The 5,808-nt window shown below is 38.0% G+C and overlaps 1 non-coding gene across 1 annotated transcript; it reads right to left on the minus strand.

Moving 5' to 3' along the window:
- Positions 1-3,565: 3,565 nt before the first annotated feature.
- On the minus strand, positions 3,566-3,668 carry LOC115070440. Its single transcript, XR_003849593.1, has one exon. It is a non-coding gene; the product is annotated as a U6 spliceosomal RNA (small nuclear RNA).
- Positions 3,669-5,808: the final 2,140 nt, after the last annotated feature.

A 5,808-nucleotide genomic window follows, 5' to 3' on the forward strand; every position in this document is an offset into this window, starting at 1 on the left:
GGTTTATACCAGAAATGAATCTACCATATGACCCAGCTGTACCACTTTTGGGTATTAACCAAAGGACTCCAAGTCAACACATCACAGAGACACTTGCTCATCAATATTCATTGCATCACTATTCACAATAGCTAAGTTATGGAACCAACCTGGGTGCCCAACAGAAGGAGAATGGATAAAGAAACTGTGGTTTAAATGCATGATGGAATTTTTATTCGGTCATAAAGAAGAATGAAGTTATGTGATTTGCAGGAAAATTAAATGAATGAAGCTAGTTTCAGAAAGAAAACACGTTTTTCTAATGTTTGGTCTCTAGGCTTTAAATAACTACATAATTTCATACATGGAATGAGCTTAGAAGTGAAATTGTAAAGGGACAAAGGGGCCCATCGAGATGGGGAAGGGTAAAAAGGAGAGTTCAGGGTTTGGGGAAAATTGTCAATATACTTGAAGATATGAAGATGTAACAGTAGCATGCACAACAAATACACAATGAAAAATTAAGAAATAAATTTAGAAAGAGCCTGCATGCATTCCTTCATTCTGCTTTCTTTTTGAAGATAGGGTCTTGTTCTGAAGACCTGGCTGACTCTGACCTTTCTGTGTATACTAGGCTGGTCTCAGACTCAAGGAAATAGTCCTGCCTCAGCCTTCTGAATGTTGTGATTACAATTTGGGGACATGCCTGTCTCCCTAATAATTTCCCGTGTTTTATTCAGTTCAATTCAAAGTCATTGTTTCATTCCAATTGGTCAGAAAGAGTCAATTTCACTCAGTACTGAGTCTAAAGAATGAGCAATGATGTAGAAAATAGAGTCACTGAAGAAATACTGGTTGTTACAGATTGCCACATTCAAATCTAAATCCCTTTCTGTTTAATTTTTCTCTTTGACTTTAAAGTGAGAATGTGGAGGGCTGGAGAGATGGCTCAGTAGTTAAGAGCACTGGCTGATCTTGCAGAGAACCTGGGTTTGAGTCCTACTACCCACATGGCCGCTAACATCTGTCCATAACTCTAGTTCCAAAGGATCTTATGCCCACTTCTGACCTCAGTGGTCGTTGTACTAACACACACGCAGGCAATATACTTATGCACATAAAATAAATAAGAAATAAAATATTTAAAGTAGTATGTATTGTTCCAGATTTTGGAATGATTCAAAACAAGCTCCCCCTCCTCTTATTGCTACTGGGGCTCACACCTTAAACCTTGCACAAGTTAGTGCTTGTGAGATACAGTTATATTTCTAGCCCCCTGCCCCTTTTTTTAACTTTATAAATTTTGAGGCAGGTTGGGAATAAATTAGCCTCTCACTCATTTTTGTAACAGTGTTGGCCTTGAACTTTCAGCTTTTGAAGCTGGCCCCAGAGTAGATGAGATTACAGGCTTGCACTACAAGATAGGGCACAAGCTCTTTATGTATGTTTGATATTTTGAGACAAGGCCTTACTCTGTAGCTCAGGCTGGCATCTAGTTTGTGTCACTCCTCCTGCCTCGGCCTCTCAAGTATTGGGATTACAGGTGTTAGCCACCATGCCCAGCTGCACAAACTGTTCTTAATTTACTATCGTAACCCCATGGACATTTTGACCACGTGACTTCAAGTAAGTGAACTTTCTAGAAAGTAATCGATGTAAAATGAAACTGAGAATGGTAAGCATGTAAGTGTCTGTGAAAAAAACAAAACATTATTGGGCAGACAAGATGTAAGACCACTCAGCCAATATGGCACGGCCACACAAGCCTGGTGACCTGAGTTTGATTCCTCAAATGCACCTAAGTGAGGGGAGGCAACCAACTCCACAGTCATCTTCTGACCTCCACATGCATGCTATAGCATGTGAGCACATATCCCCATCTTACACACACACACACACACGCACACACACACTAATAATAAAAAAATAAAAAAAAACATTAACTGAAAGGATGAATGATAATGTGGAGGAATTCATGAGCATTTACATGTTTGTGTCTATGTGCACATGTATGTGCATGTGGAGTTCAGAGTACGGCTCCCCACTTCATTTCTTGTGACAGTTCTCCCAATGAACTTGGAGCTCAGTAATTTGCCAAGACTAGCTGCCTGAGGGACTCCAAGGATCTTCCCAACAGTAGAATTGCAGGAATATACCACCATGCCTGCCTGGCTTTTTACATGGATGCTGGGGATCTGAACTCAAGACCATATGCTTACATGGCAACTACTTTACCAATTGAGCCATCTGCACTGCCTCAATGATGATATCTCATTAAAATGTTTATAATATTAGATGCAGGGAAGTTTGGTTTATTTAAAGCATTACCCAAAATAATCAGAATATATAACTTGGCTATGGGCATAGCTCAGGATTGGAATATGTGTGTGATGGTTAATATTATCAATGGAGCTAGAGAGAAGGCTCAGTGGTTAAGAGCACTGGCTGCTCTTGCAGGAGACACAGGTTTGAATCCCAGTACTGACATGGCAGCTAACACCAGCTGTAACTCCAGTTCCAGGGGATCCTACATCCTCTTCTGGCCTCCATGGGCACTGCATGACATGGGAATACTTAGATACATGTGGACAATACACTCAAACATTTAAAAAAGTTAGTATTGATTGTCAACTTGACAGGATATAGAATCACCTAGGAGACCACCCCCAGGCACAGCTGCAAGTGAGTTTGATGAATTTGAATGGGGTGCTCTTAAGTAAGATTACCTGTGCTTGGAAGACCCATGCTAACTGTGGGTGGCACCATTCCACAGTCAGGGTCCTGGACTGAATACAAAGGAGAAGACCTGAGCACTAATGTTCAGCACTCTCTGTTTCCTGACTGTGGATGTGATGTGACCAGCTGCCTTGAGCTTCTGTCTCCATGACTTCCCCACCATGATGAACTGTACCTTTGAACCATGAACAAGAATAAGCCCTTTATCCCTTGTTGTTTTGTTGGGTATTTTGTTGCCATAGAAACACAAGTATAACCGTGATAAATTTTGATACTGGCAAAATTGCTTAATTAATTTTTTCATAACATTTTATAACAAATAGCTGATCTCAATTGAAATATTTTCAGTTAAAAAAATGACAAATGGGGCCTGGAGAACTGGTTCAGTGCTTAAGAACACTGGTTGTCCTTGCAGAGGATCTGGTACTGTTACCAACACCTACATGGTGGGCAACAACCATCTGTAACTCCAGTTCCAGGAGATCAGAAACCCTCTTCTGACTTCAGTGGACATTGCGTGCAGGTGGTACACTTATGTACATGCAGCCAAAATACTCATATACGTAAAATAAAAATTAAAAAATAAATCAAAAGGAAATAGAAAATGACTAGAGAACAGGGGAAATAAACTACATCATATAATAAACTGTAGAATTAAATTAATTAAGTGGATTGACTTTACTCATTGGCTTCCCAATAAAAGCTTATCAATTAGGTAGTGTATCAACATTTTGATGTTAGGGCCCAGAATACTTACTCCTAAAAATGGTGGCAAAAGCAGTGAAATCACAATATTTTGTGTCCTCCAAAATCTATAATTTCCAACCCAAAATCTACTCATGAGCTGTACTTAAATATGGAAATCTTCACAGATTTCTGTGACATCCTTGCACGGAGACCATGCTAATCCTTTCTGTAGCATTCCAATTTTAATATATGTGTTGCTGAAGCAAGTCCCAGGGGTTTTTATTCATTTATTTTATTTTATGTGTATGAGTGTTATGCCTGCATGTATGTAAGTATACCCATGTCATACAATGCCTGCAGAAGCTAGAAGAAGGTGTAGGATCCTCCAGAACTGAAGTTATTGGTGATTGTTAGCCACCATGTCAGTGCTGAGATTTGAACCTGGGTCTTCTTCAAGAGCAGCCAGTGCTCTTAACTGTTGAGCCATCTCTCCATTCCCCCAGAGGGTTTTTTACATACATCAAATGAAGCCAAAATTATGAAGGTATAACCAAATAGCCCTTATTATTTTGAACTACTTGGTAAACATTTTTCATAGATTAAGTGTAGACTAAAAACTAAACTTACAGTGTTTTCTGTATGGACTACCTACTCTGCCAGTAACACCACATGTTTAAGACTTTGGGACTCTGGTAGAAAGTTCAGAATCCTTTTGATGTCTTCTCCATCAAAATCATAGAAAGCAAATAGGGTCTGCTAATGAACCCACCTGTGAACATTCTAAGCAAATTGGTGTCACACCTCTGTTGCTACTCAGTCACAGCCTTATTTCATTTTCTATAATAACATTTCTATGCACTTGCAGAAATCCTTCTCCTTTCACAGTTGAAGTTCTATTCTATATGTAATAAAGTGGTTTAAAAGAGTTCTTTGAAGTTTCAAGTAGCCACAAAAATTCACTGAAAAATAAATGAAAAATTTACTGAAAAAGAACTCATTGAAAACAGTGGACAATTCCTTCTTTCTCTAGAGTTTTCAACATGCTATGCCATTAAAAGATGACATACAAATATAATTTTCTTCCTCAAGGAAGCGTTCATGGAGTTATGCATATGTAGCTCATTGAAGATTGCTTCTCTGGCCAAGCTAGCAGTTCAATGACCCATTGAATTAGTGTCATTGTGGTTATGTGGTTTGGTTTTCCACTTTATAATAAACCCCAAAGATTTCAATGAATGAGTGTGATTAATTGAAAGTTCTAAACAGCAGTAAAGCAAGGGCAGAGGAGGTGGAACAAAGTGCCATCTACACTTTATCCTGCAGGCAGCCCAGATGACATTTAAGATATAACTGTAAGGAGACACTAAATTTTAGTGACCATAACTTAGCCATGTCATCAGCTTGATTTTCAGTGGGCCTTGGAATACAATGGTGTAATGAAGTTGAACAGATTTTGTTGCCCAGGATAATTGTGGATGGTATCAGAATCTATTTCCTGAGAAAGAATTTAATATTTTAATATTTTATTTGTTACTTTTATTTTATGTGTATGAAAGTATTGCCTGCTTGTAAGTGCACCCATGTCGTGCAATGCCCATGGAGGTGAGAAGAGGGTGTCAGATCCTCTGGAATCGGTGTTATAGATGATTGTTATCCACCACGTGGGTGCTGGGAATTGAACAGCCAGCGCTCTTAACCACTGAACCAGTTCTCCAGCCCCAGATTTAATCAATCTTATGTATTTAATTGTATTAAATATGTACAAAAATTGTAGTAAATGTATCTGTTTATATCCATGAGTTGGTGCTATCAGCTTATGTGCAAGCTTTCTTATGTAAATTGTAAAACTGAGCAAATAGTCTCTAGTCTGGGGAATTTTCATCTATGGTAGAAATTAACCTAAAATTTGGAAAATACAAATTATCTCAATGTAATTCTCTAAATAGTTTAATATTAAATATTAATAGTAAATCTAGGGTGGACACCAAACTACTTAATTCAAAAAATTCTGAAGATATATGAACTATCAGGGCAAACCACCCCCAATTAGGTTATAATGCTGACAGGAAATTGTATAGGCTTTTATGTTTCTTTGGGGAAAAAAAACAGAACAAAGAATTTGGTATTTCTTACCTAAAGTTACCATAGATGTAGTGGTATTTGAATGTTTCAGCAGTACCTTAATCTAGTCCTAAATTAGATAGGAAAGAAGCTGATTCACTCTCTCATGCCATTAATATCTGAACTGGGCTTCAGAGATAATATGCCTTACTTGTTGAAGCACAATGTTATTTCAAAAACAGAACCCAAATGGATTTGGAGAATCATGATATTCAAGTTGACCCAAGCAAAATACATGTATTTTTCACTAAGTGGTTGAAGATTTAATATTAAAATTATATTTTG

Source organism: Nannospalax galili, unplaced genomic scaffold, assembly GCF_000622305.1.
Source record: "Nannospalax galili isolate Female #2095 unplaced genomic scaffold, S.galili_v1.0 scaffold1056, whole genome shotgun sequence".
In the NCBI taxonomy this organism is placed as follows: Eukaryota; Metazoa; Chordata; class Mammalia; order Rodentia; family Spalacidae; genus Nannospalax; species Nannospalax galili.